At 41.3% G+C, this 12,911-nt stretch overlaps 1 long non-coding RNA gene across 2 annotated transcripts in view; it reads left to right on the top strand.

Moving 5' to 3' along the window:
- LOC131105079 (uncharacterized) overlaps nt 1-12,911 on the top strand; it is a 99,490-nt gene that overhangs the window by 53,450 nt on the left and 33,129 nt on the right. The window lies entirely within an intron of this gene.

The raw sequence follows: 12,911 nt of genomic DNA, 5'->3' as shown, positions 1-12,911 counted from the left end.
AGGTATATCTATATGTGCCCTGTGATTGGCTGGCGACCAGTCCAGGGTGTACAGCTGGGATAGGTTCCAGCACCCGATAAGCGGTATAAAATGAATTAATGAATGAACTTAAATGAATTTAAATTTACACTCCTTTATTTACCAAGCCTTTATGCTATTTTATGTTCATTTGCCATTATATAATCTTAAAGTATAAAGTTTGAATTGAACAGTTATCATTTAAAAATCAGCCTATGAAGTATCACCATCATAAGGCTGGACTGTGTTTATGTTTATGTTCATTAAACAACCACACACAGTGTTTTGAGGACAAGACATACTTAGTAGAATTCTGACACTTATTTAAAATGACTGGGGGGGGGGCTGCAGTGTCCAATATCCTCCCCAAAATAATAGCAAATGGACATCATGTAAAACGTATATCTTGTGTAAGCCATGTGGTTATAATAACTAATATTGTATCCATCTGTCTTTTTATGTTCACAACATACAGATGAGATCAGTGTTGTTGCTTCGTGTGTTGCTCTAAGATCCACTTTCAAAAAAGCTGGCGTTTTCTTCCTCTTTTCCTCTTTTACCTTCCTGAAGACACACTGTGAGCGGACACAGTAAGCGCCGGAGGTGCGCTTGATGCACGTCGCATCTGTAGCCAATTAAATTACAGTGGAACCTCTGAGGTTTCTGATTTAGAATCAGTTTTCTCTAAGGTAACCATGCAGAGGGAAATTACTGTTTATGCGTGGGTGGTAACTTTGCTCTAACAATATGTACTGTGCTGTCAGGACAGAGATGTTTTATACTGTACTATATAGTACACTATATCTGTAGTGGAGCTTTTTATGTCAGTATACCTTCCCAAGGGACAATACTATAGAAGATAAACTAAACTAGACTTTAGTGTAGTACAGATTTGTCAGCAGCTATAGATTTAGTATCATAGATTAATCAGATTTAGTATAGGTCAGGGGTCTCAAACACGCGGCCCGTGGGCCAAATGTGGCCCGCAGGACACTAGTTTGAGGCCCCCGCCTTGATATGAAAGTTTAATGTTAGTGCGGCCCACGCAAGTTTGATATGGATGCTGTATGGTATCATGTACCCAGAAAAAATTATTACGTTTGATTAATGTTCATATTAAAGGTTAAATAACTGTTAATAGTTATTCTCCCTAGCCGTGTGGAAGTGGTATGTTTTTGGCTATTTAAGTTTAAAGGAAATAACTTGAAGGCTACCGTTTAGGTCGCTAGCTCTCTAGTTTGCGAGTTAGCATGTGTCTCAAGACCCTGCAGTTGCGCAATATGTTGTAAATAAAAAGAGTATAAATGTGACTATAGTCGTGTTTTGTCATGTCTACAGGACTCTAATAATGCTTTGTTAATTTTATCTGAAAAAAATAATTTGTCTACCCACCAACTATATGTGGTTTCTTAAGTTTTTATTATTTGCCGTTTTATTATTATTATTATATTTATTTATTTATTACTGATTGATTGATTTTCTTTATTCTTGATTTCCATTTCGAAAGGAATTGAACTATACAAGTGGCACACTGACTCCGAAGTTGACTTAGTGCTGTCCCTTGAGAAGAAATACTGTCATAATAATGTGTGCTGGAATGTGAGTTTGTGAGACAATTAGATCTGAGAGTGAAAAATGCACAGTCAGCATGAAAGCAAAGACCCGACCTTTGTGTCCTCTCCCACAAACCAGAACATGAAAACGTCTAAGAAGGGTACTTTCCAATTGTGTGACTGCGAAGCAGCTGTGTGCGATATCCCCAAAGGCAAGACTGTGCAATAAATCCTGACAATGATCATCTTTAGAAGAAGAAATGGTTGGTAGATTAGTGTAAACCAGGATTAGAACCACAGAGAACCGTTTAGAACCGGTTAGAACCATTTCAACCTAAATACTTCAGACCTGTCATAGAAATTAACTTAGATTAAAATTTTCTAATAATACATCTTAAATCATCCGATCCCGCCATGGTGTAGTGGTAGCCTTCTGGATTTTGGAGAAGATGCTGCAGGTTCGAATCTCCACGATTAAGCACCATCGGTATTCGTCAGGAATATAAAAGACTCGAGCCAAAAAGTCAGTATGCGGATCTAAAAGATCCGCTGTGGCGACTCCGTAACCAGGAAAAAGCCGAAAGAAACAAACAAACATCTTCAAGGTCAAGGTCTAAACCAAGGGTCTCAAACATGCGGCCCGCGGGCCAAATGTGGCCCGCAGGACACTAGTTTGAGGCCCCCGCCTTGATATGAAAGTTTAATGTTAGTGCGGCCCGCGCAAGTTTGATATGGATGCTGTATGGTATCATGTACCCAGAAAAAATTATTACGTTTGATTAATGTTCATGTTAAAAGTTAAATAACTGTTAATAGTTATCCTCCCTATCCGTGTGGAAGTGGTAAGTTTTTAGCTATTTAAGTTTAAAGGAAATAACTTGAAGGCTACCGTTTAGGTCGCTAGCTCTCTAGTTTGCGAGTTAGCATGTGTCTCAAGACCCTGCAGTTGCGCAATATGTTGTAAATAAAAAGAGTATAAATGTGACTATAGTTGTGTTTTGTCATGTCTACAGGGCTCTAATAATGCTTTGTTCATTTTAATCTGAAAAAAATAATTTGTCTACCCACCAACTATATGTGGTTTCTTAAGTTTTTATTATTTGCTGTTTTATTATTATTATTATTATTATATTTATTTATTACTGATTGATTTTTCTTTATTTTTGATTTGTTTATTTATTTCTCATCTTATTTTGTGTAGAAAAATAAAAATTAAGATATTTGAGAACAGTGGAATGTTTTATCAGAGCTTTTATTGTAGAAAATCGGAACCAAAGCACTGAAAAAGTTTGGATATTTTTCTGTTTTTAATAAATTCGCTTTTTTTGGGTTTTTTTTTGGAAAACCTGATGCGGCCCAGTCTCACCCAGACCCTAGCTCCAGTGGCCCCCAGGTAAATTGAGTTTGAGACCCCTGGTCTAAACAGTCCAAATGAACCCACTTTGTGGGGTTGTACTTAAAATGGCTTGCATTGCATTAAGTCATGGATTTATTTGCAGACACAGGACGACCACACTGCTGATGCAGACCCATAAAAAGCCAGGTTTGAGTTTGCCAACACTTGCCTTGAAAAGCCAAATTCCTTCCTCCTGTCCTGCAGACAGATGAGACCGAAGTAGAGCTTTCTGGTCAAGCACGTCATTGTACTGTGGACTCAAAACCAAATGAGGCCTTCTCAGAAAAGAACACAGTCCCCATGGTCAAACATGGTGGAGGTTCACTGGCTTCTGGTTCTGGATCTGCTTTTACCATATCAACCCCCCCGCGGACCCTGCGGTTCTCCGGCACTGGCCTTTTAACAATACCAAAACCCAGAACTAAAACCCACGGTGAGGCAGCATTTAGCCACAAAGGCCCCCACCTGTGGAACAGCCTGCCGGAGAGCCTCAGGACTGCGGAGACTGTTGATATTTAAAAAAAAAAAAAAAGAAGAAAGACACACCTTTTTAATCAGGCTTTTAAGTAATATTTTTTAACTTTTCTTTTGTTTTTATCATTTTAGTCCTATTTTATGCTTTTAGTCTTTAGCTTTTAACTCAAGTGTTTCCTCAGGGGGTTCCTCCACACTGGGGGCTGTGTCGGGTCTGCTGAGGGGGTGCCATCCTTGGGTTCCGTCGACCCGGCCGGCTGGGGGTTCGTCCCTTTAATGTGGGGGTCCGGTCGTCTGTCGGAGTCGGGGGGCACGTCTTTGCAGTCAAAGTGCTCTACAAATAAAGTTGATTTGATTTGATGTGCTATACATATCACTATATTGACAGTTACTATGGTACCCATTGGATGGTCATATGACCTCGTACTTTGGTACGTGACAAAAATAAAATTAAAAGCAGGAAGTGAACAAATGTTACTGATTGTAAAAAGTACCAGATGGAGGGGTAGGATTTAATAAGCTTTGCTTCTTCCTACTCCTTTTGGACATGTGGAACTGTGAACTGATTATGTGATGCATTCAATTGTAATCTGATGCATGTTCAAATGAAATAAAACCATTACCATTACTATGATTTTATGAAATTATGGGGCACCCAAGATCTTGCCACTGTGAGCTAGCTAGCTAGCAAGTCATGGACTCCAACCAATGACCAATTTGAGAATCAACACTTGTAGTTCTCCTGGGATCCATCATAATGGTTTATTTTATAAGTGAAGGAGCTAACTGCTAATGACATCATTGCAGATGCTGTCATGTGCAGGTGTTTTGTTGAGACATTCTCACCTGGCATTCATGTAAATATGTTCTTTCAGTCTCAGTTTCACAAACATTCCACAAACACTCCCCCTTCCTTTGCTTGGTCTTTGACCCGAAGCGATGAGTCACTCATACTGACTATGCCGTTCACCGGAATGCTTTCATTACGACGGCGTTGACAACTCCGGGCCTTTGTCGGAGTGTGCGGACGCTACACTCGAGATCCTCATCTTGACTTGAGATCATCTTGCCCTCCCAAGCGTTCTTGTTGTCACATAATCAGTCACTACTTTTGAAACAATGCAGACGTCCTTTAAATGTAAAACATTTGCTAATAAATAAGAAATATGTTCAATATTGGCAGCACGGCGGTCTAGTGGTTAGCGCGCAGACCTCACAGCTAGGAGACCAGGGTTCAATTCCACCCTCAGCCATCTCTGTGTGGAGTTTGCATGTTCTCCCCGTGCATGCATGGGTTTTCTCCGGGTACTCCGGTTTCCTCCCACATTCCAAAAACATGCTAGGTTAATTGGCGACTCCAAATTGTCCATAGGTATGAATGTGAGTGTGAATGGTTGTTTGTCTATATGTGCCCTGTGATTGGCTGGCGACCAGTTCAGGGTGTACCCCGCCTCTCGCCCGAAGACAGCTGGGATAGGCTCCAGCACCCCCGCGACCCTCGTGAGGAAAAGCGGTAGAAAATGAATGAATGAATGATATGTTCAATGTCCCTCCCAGGAGCAACAGTGAGTTGTTGTATGTTATAAATCTTCTCCATGAGGAAATGTGAGGTTCAAAGTCAGAATGGAAAAGACCCGAGTCATTGTTGGGGTGTCACTCCAAGACGAATCATAAGTAACTGTCATCGACATCTCGTATCATGTCTGATTGGACGGCTCCCGTTACCTCCAAGAGCTCTTGTTTCCTGAGCGTCTCGAAGGTCTTCAACTGCTGCTGGCAGCGAGGTTGTTGCTCGGATTAATGCCGAAGTCTCCCAGGACCTGAAAATAGCCGTGAATGCAAGATGGCAAAATTGAAGCTGCTGGTTGTTTCAGTGCTGATAGCTAGCGATGTTGTCCCGCTGAATGAGATTGAGATGTTTGCGGTTGCTTGTTGCCCAGTGGGAATGTTAGCTTTGATGCCACGGAGGGAACGGAAACATGGCTGAATGCTTGTAAAAGTAGAGTTGGTTTTGTAGTTTTCTACTGGTGTAGTTGACGTGGACATTTTGAAGATCAGCTGTGTCTGACGTTCACATTCTTTTGGGATTCTTTCAACTTTTTTTTGTGAACTCAAAGCCGCAACATTCAAGTTCCCACTATTGTTAGCATGCACTGTTGCCAGCTCTGCTATTTTGGTCATGGTTTCATTTATTGTGAACATGCACACTCCACACAGAGATGGCAGAGGGTGGACTTGAACTTGGGGGTCTAGTAATTCACTATAAAAAAAACCAAATCTTACACACATAAAAACTTTTTATAGTTTTATATAGTTGTTTTTATACATCTTATATTTTTTTCTGCTTCTTTAGTTTTTCAATAATAAAACTTCTATGTGCTCAGACCTCACAGCTAGGAGAACTGAGTTCAATTCCACCCTCGGCCATCTCCGTGTGGGTTTTCTCCGGGTACTCCGGTTTCCTCCCACATTCCAAAAACATGCTAGGTTAATTGGTGACTCCAAATTGTCCATAGGTATGAATGTGAGTGTGAATGGTTGTTTGTCTATATGTAAAGTCAGCTGGGATAGGCTCCAGCATACCCCTGTGACCCTTGTGAGTATAAGCAGTGTAGAAATATATAATATATAATATATATATATATATATATATATATATATATGTGCCCTGTGATTGGATGGCGACCAGTCCAGGGTGTACCCCGCCTCTCGCCCGAAGACAGCTGGGATAGGCTCCAGCAACCCCCGCGACCCTCATGAGGATAAGCTGTACAAAATGAATGACTGAATGAAAACTTCTATGTATGTTTTTCTTCTTACAGGCATTTTGCAGACTCTTTGTCATCCGTGGCTGATTTCTCTTCTTTTGTTTGGGCAGCACTTAGAACATAGAACTTCATGTAAATATTTTGAATGTTTTCATATGCTTTATACTTAATTTTCATAAACAACACTCATTTTCATGTATGCTCTCTCCACTCCAAGATCTTTCTTAAAAGCTCTGTGCATTGTCTTTGAAAAGTCCTTTTGTCTTAATTTTATCGTCCATCCATTCTTTTTCGATACTGCTTATACTCACAAGGGTTGCAGGTGTATGCTGGAGCCTATCCCAGCTGACTTTGGGCAAGAGGCAGGGTAGCCAGCCAATCACAGGGCACATATAGACAAACAACCATTCACGCTCACATTCATACCTATGGACAATTTGGAGTCATCAATTAACCTAGCATGTTTTTGGAATGTGGGAGGAAACCGGAGTACCCGGAGAAAACGCACGGGGAGAACGTGCAAACTCCACACAAGTTTCGAATGCATGGAATGACATGCATCTATAAAGCCTTTGGGGAAAAACCTTATGTGACGTGTATATTAACCAAGCTACAGCATTTAAACTTGTATTGATACGTCGCCACAGTACACCAGCTAGCTACTAGCCGACTTGCAACTAGCTTTACCACACTCGCTTGCAACACATCACCGCCACACTTTCATTGCCTTATGCCTTTACTACCATAAAGTTAACATTGGTGTTTGTTTCTATGTTGTTATGTGGAGCATTGCTGCAAAACTTGTAATGAAAATACTGAGTGTGCACACTCTGGGAGGAGAGTCAATGCAAATTTTTTTATATGATATTGGGTGTACTTTTATTCTTTTACATGTTTGTTATGATTATTACTTATTATTACTTAGTGCTTGGACAATTAAATACAACTTTCAGCCTTTTACTGGAGCTACAGGACAAAATAGGCAATGCATGTTATCATGAATGTACCGTAGCATGTATATATAAAACCATAAAACCTTGTTGGAGGTTTTTGGAGGTGTTTTAATTGCCGTCTTTGTAGGCAGCACAGGTGTATCCCATTACGTGCGGTAATGAAAGGTCCTCTTTGTAGCTGTTTTTATGTTTAGAATGCACAGAAAAGAAAGACATATGTGTTCATGTCTCACTTGAGAATTGTGGGAGATGGACACAACTTTAGCCGTTTAGCTGAGCTTCGAAATACGAAAAGGCAAATCAAAATAAAACATTTTTTGTAAACAACCAACACCACTACAGTTATGTTAAAAAAACAGGATAACATGACAAAGTGTATAAGATTAGGTCATAACCCCACAATAAAAAAACAGCGTTTGGTAGTGACACAGTTAGCCTGCTTTCATTTTTAATCACACTTAACAAAGGAATTGTAATACTGATCATTCACCAAGCAAGTGCGACCATAAAGTAAATGGCGTCTGAGCCAATAAATCTGTTGCCGCTTTCTCTGAGCGCCCTTTTATTGAAACAGCCACTGTTGCAGCTTTAGAGTGCGCCCACTGAGGTCAGACCCCCAAAATACCCAAGTTTGATGGAACATCGAACACTTGGGAGTCTTCATCCGTCAGGTTGTGACAATCACCCGGCAGCTGACCGACAGTGACCACCCTGGATGGCTTGTGGCCCCTTGGGGGCATCTCCTCCTAGCTAGACATCCCATGGAAATAACTGAGAGCTTCTGTCAGCTCTGCCGGGGATCCAGAAAGGTCCTGTGGCCTTTCATTAATGTAGTGTCATCTGAGAGCAGCTGTGCACCCCTATCCACCCACCCGCCCCACAAACCCACCACGACTGCCTGTTGCTGAGCAGATACGCTCTGCTTCATGTGGCGTTCAAGAGGGCGTGAGCATAAACACTGAGCAGAGGTTGAGCTCTCAGCCTTTGATGGCTGTGCCATCTTCACAGAACCCCAGAGGTGGTGGTCTTATCTTGAGTGGGCCTCTTTGGTCTGGACGCCACCCCACTACACCACCCCATAACCCCAAAACTGCGAGTTTGCATTCTTTACACAAGGGGTCTCAAACTCAATTTACTTGGGGGCCACTGGAGCTCAGGTCTGGGTGAGACTTACAAAAATAAATAAACAAATCAAGAATAAAGAAAATCAATCAATCAGATCATCAATAAATAAATATAATAATAAAACACCAAATAATACAAACTTAAGAAACCACATATAGTTGGTGGGTAGACAAATAATTTTTTTCAGATTAAAATGAACAAAGCATTATTAGAGCCCTGTAGACATGACAAAACACGACTATAGTCACATTTATACTTTTTTTATTTACAACATATTGCGCAACTGCAGGGTCTTGAGACACATGCTAACTCGCAAACTAGAGAGCTAGCGACCTAAACGATAGCCTTCAAGTTATTTCCTTTAAACTTAAAAAAAGCCAAAAACTTACCACTTCCACACGAATAGGGAGGATAACTATTAACAGTTATTTAACCTTTAACATGAACATTAATCAAACGTAATAATTTTTTCTGTGTACATGATACCATACAGCATCCATATCAAACTTGCGCGGGCCGCACTAACATTAAACTTTCATATGAAGGCGGGGGCCTCAAACTAGTGTCCTGCGGGCCACATTTGGCCCGCGGGCTGCGTGTTTGAGACCCCTGCTTTAGAGGAAATACTGTCAGGGTGGGAAAAGAGGCTGAGCAGGTAATACAACCATAAATATTTTAGGTGAACACTAAGGGGCGCATGTGACGCCAGCTATTTCGGGGACGACTGGACTGGACTGGACAGATGCCAGTTTTGACCAAGAGAAAGGCGTGACTAATTGTGGTCAAGTTTAAAGTCAAGTGTCACACCAGTTAAAGAAGCACTATGTAAGAACGTGACCTTAAACTAACATCTTTAAAATACTTCAAATGGCGCAGTACTAGTATCTCCGTCGTCACCTACATTTGCGATCCGTAATAGTGACAAGACCTGATCCTGGTCATGACGGCAATGACCATCTTTGTTTGTGGTCTATCATTTTTATAGCCTTGTGTTGTGTTGGCGTTAGCGTCAATCCTAGCATTACCATAATTCCTGGTATCACCAAAAACGTTAGCGACTTTTGAAATAATATTTCAAAAGTTGTTTTTATAATATTGGTAGACCAGCCCGGACACCATGCGTTCTGTTAGCACTAGCATAAGTGCCGCAATGACACCCAGTCACCTACTAAGGTCACCAAAACCATTTAAAAGTAGACTGTTAGCACTGGTGTAAATGCTAACATTAGCATTTCTCTCCAGTCCCAGTCACCTGTACTTATGGTCTTAAAACCGGACTCTTTGTGTTGTGTTGTGTTGGCATTAGTGTTAGTGTCAATGCTAGCATTAGCATCCTTGCCACAACAATGCACTCACCTACTTTTGCAGTCTATAAGATTTGTGGACAAACGCGGACACCTTTTAATGGCAGTCCAGCATTGTGTTGTGTTGCTAGTTAGCACTAGCATAAATAGTCTTTCTGTTATCGCGGTTTGTAAGATTTGTGTCTCGGCACAGACACCTTTCACGGTCTAGTCCAGCTAGACCACATCTAGACAGCTTGTGTTATATTGCAATGATAATATTGGTAGACCAACCTGGACATTGTTTTGTTTCACGGCTAGCATCAATGCTAACATCGCTGTTTGTGTGCCAGCATATTGTGTGTTTTCGTGCTGGTATGCTTGGTCTGTTTTGTTTTCCGTGTTGGTATGGTCCTCAAGACCAGCATAGACCAGCTACCAGCATGAAAACACAATGTATGCTGGTCTATGCTGGTTTTCCTGTGCTGGTCCCCCTACGTTGTAGACCTGTTCAGACTGCTTTATGCATGATGCTAGAATCAATGCTAACATTAGCTTTTCTGTCATTGCCACAAGACTAGTATGCTATGCTAACATTAGCAATGATGTCTTTGACATAAAAACCTCCTTTTTGAGGTCCGGAATATTTGTGGAAAAGCCTGGACTTATTTTAATTATAATAATAATAATAATAATAATACATTTTATTTGTATGCCGCTTTTCAAAATACTCAGACACTTTACAGAAAAGTTGAGTTGAATAAAAACAAGTAAACAGAGTAAAAGATACGTTAAAATACCACATTTTGTTGTCATATAGTATAAAGTAGTACAAAATATGGTACAAACTGTGGCTTTTAAGTGAAGGAGTATAATAATTATTAAAATAAGCCATATTGACATTGACTTATGGGGCTGATTATGTGTGTATTATTCGACACGCGGTCTGATATCTGTATTATGTCAAGTCAAGTCTTATTCTATCAGTCAAACAAACCCTTTGAACATCAGTGTCTTTTGGTTGACCCCCCCCCCCCCCCCCCATATCCCGCCTCCTACAGAAATTCCACTCTTTTATTATTGTTCCGGCCTTCATCCTGCATGAACATATTCCGAAAACCCCGGCACTGCTTTGCTGACACCTCCCTAAAAATAGTGTCCTCTAATCCTCAGTCCCCCCCCCCCCTAAAGTGCATTAGCTTGATCGACCCCACCACCACCACCAAGCCCTAGAAACCAAGAAGATTATGCATTTAAAAATAAGTCATTTGGCTGTTTAGATTTGTTGACGCATTGGTGGCATCAAACCGGCAACAGGATACGCTGTCCATCAGCAGCACCCTCTGGCCAGGACAGCCAGCACTGCATGACTGAGGTCATGTGATGGAAAAGCGTTGGCCACTGCTTTACATCTTGTTCACGGAAGTGTGCGAGCGCTACAGAGTGATGTCTTTGTAAAAAAAAAAAAACAGTCTGTTGTGGTTCCAAGTGGAAATGGAGTACGCCGGCTTTCTGCATCAGATAATTTGAACGCATAAAAGCTCCTCCATATGTTTGCTATTAGCTTGTATGCATCCTTCACATACGGTAGGAGGCCAGTTAAGTCTTGTCAATCACATAAGTCCAAAAATAGCACACACTGGCACTTCCTAAGAGGGGGCATCATCAGTAATATCTAATGCAATTCAGCTGTCACAGCATGTATGCAAACACTCGCTGCCACTGATTGACTGGCAGCAACTGCTTCCACTGTGCAGTACTACTACAATAAAATGTATACTACTGTACGTGTATACTGATGTCTACAGTATTGTGAAAAAGCCAAGAAAGCTTTGTTATGACTAATACATACATCCTGTATAGTGAATGTCATTTTTACACAAATGTACAGTGGCTGGCAACCAGTCCAGGGTGTACCCCACCTCTTGCCCGAAGACAGCTGGGATAGGCTCCAGCACGCCCGTGACCCTCGTGAGGATAAGCGGTAGAAAATTAATGAATGTAAATAAATGTACAGTCATCCCTTGTCTAGTGGTTAGCACGCAGACCTCACAGCGAGGAGACCAGGGTTCAATTCCACCCTCGGCCATCTCTGTGTGGAGTTTGCATGTTCTCCCCGTGTATACGTGGGTTTTCTCCGGGTACTCCGGTTTCCTCCCACATTCCAAAAACATGCTAGGTTAATTGGCGACTCCAAATTGTCCATAGGTATGAATGTGAGTGTGAATGGTTGTTTGTCTATATGTGCCCTGTGATTGGCTGGTGATCAGTCCAGGGTGTACCCTGCCTCACGCCCGAAGACAGCTGGGATAGGCTCCAGCATCTCCCGCGACTCTCGTGAGGAAAAGCGGTAGAAAATGAATGAATGAATGGTTCCCGACCCAACTGTGGTACGTGAATTAATATAGACCACATGTTAGCATCAGAAGTCACACAGCAAGTCGTCATTGCCTCATCAATGCAACATTGCTGACACCTAGTGACCGGTACCAGATATAAACAACTTGTATTTGAGTGCTTCTTCCGAATGCCTTATATTTGCATTTTTGTTCATTCAGCCATTTTTATGCTTGAATATGCTTAATGTGGGCCCCAAAAACCCACTAGTAATAGGCCGTAGTGTCGAGGAATGATTGTGATACAGTGGAGCATCAGTTTTTTGTTATTCATTAGCCAAAAATATTAGAGGAAAACCAAGTTCATTTTTGCCATAGAAAAAATGTAAATCCAAATCTAAAATATTAACCAACAGTATTTTTTTTTACATGCGTAAAACAATTGTAAATGTTTATAAATGACGAATGAAAGGTATAAATGAACATTTTACCTTCATTGCAGATGTGTGGTTAGTGGTTAGCGCGCAGACCTCACAGCTAGGAGACCAGGGTTCAATTCCACCCTTGGCCATCTCTGTGTGGAGTTTGCATGTTCTCCCCGTGCATGCGTGGGTTTTCTCCGGGTACTCCGGTTTCCTCCCACATTCCAAAAACATGCTAGGTTAACTACAAATTGTCCATAGGGCCTCTTGCCCAAAGAGGGCTGGGATAGGCTCCAGCACCCCCGCGACCCTCATGAGGAAAATGAATGAATGAATGAAGATGTGTGACTGTTCCCAAAGACGTGTTACGGCAGCAAGTTCAACACCTTCCTGTTTTGTCACATGTTATTATAAGATTAAGAAATAACTCATGGCAAAACAGGAAGGTGGTGTTGAAGAGGAATAACTTGATCTCACTGTCATATCGTGTCGTTGGGAAGCTTCACATCAAGAATCATGTCTTCAGTGAAGGTAAAAGTAACCTTAAATCTTCATTTATCCCGTTAATTTGTCTTTTTTTTTA

The sequence above is a fragment of the Doryrhamphus excisus genome, linkage group LG5, assembly GCF_037039965.1.
Source record: "Doryrhamphus excisus strain RoL-2023G ecotype Guam linkage group LG5, RoL_Dexc_Guam_v1.1, whole genome shotgun sequence".
Lineage (NCBI taxonomy): Eukaryota > Metazoa > Chordata > Actinopteri > Syngnathiformes > Syngnathidae > Doryrhamphus > Doryrhamphus excisus.
Note: the sequence above shows the minus strand (reverse complement) of the source record. Positions and strands in the feature narration are given on the sequence as shown.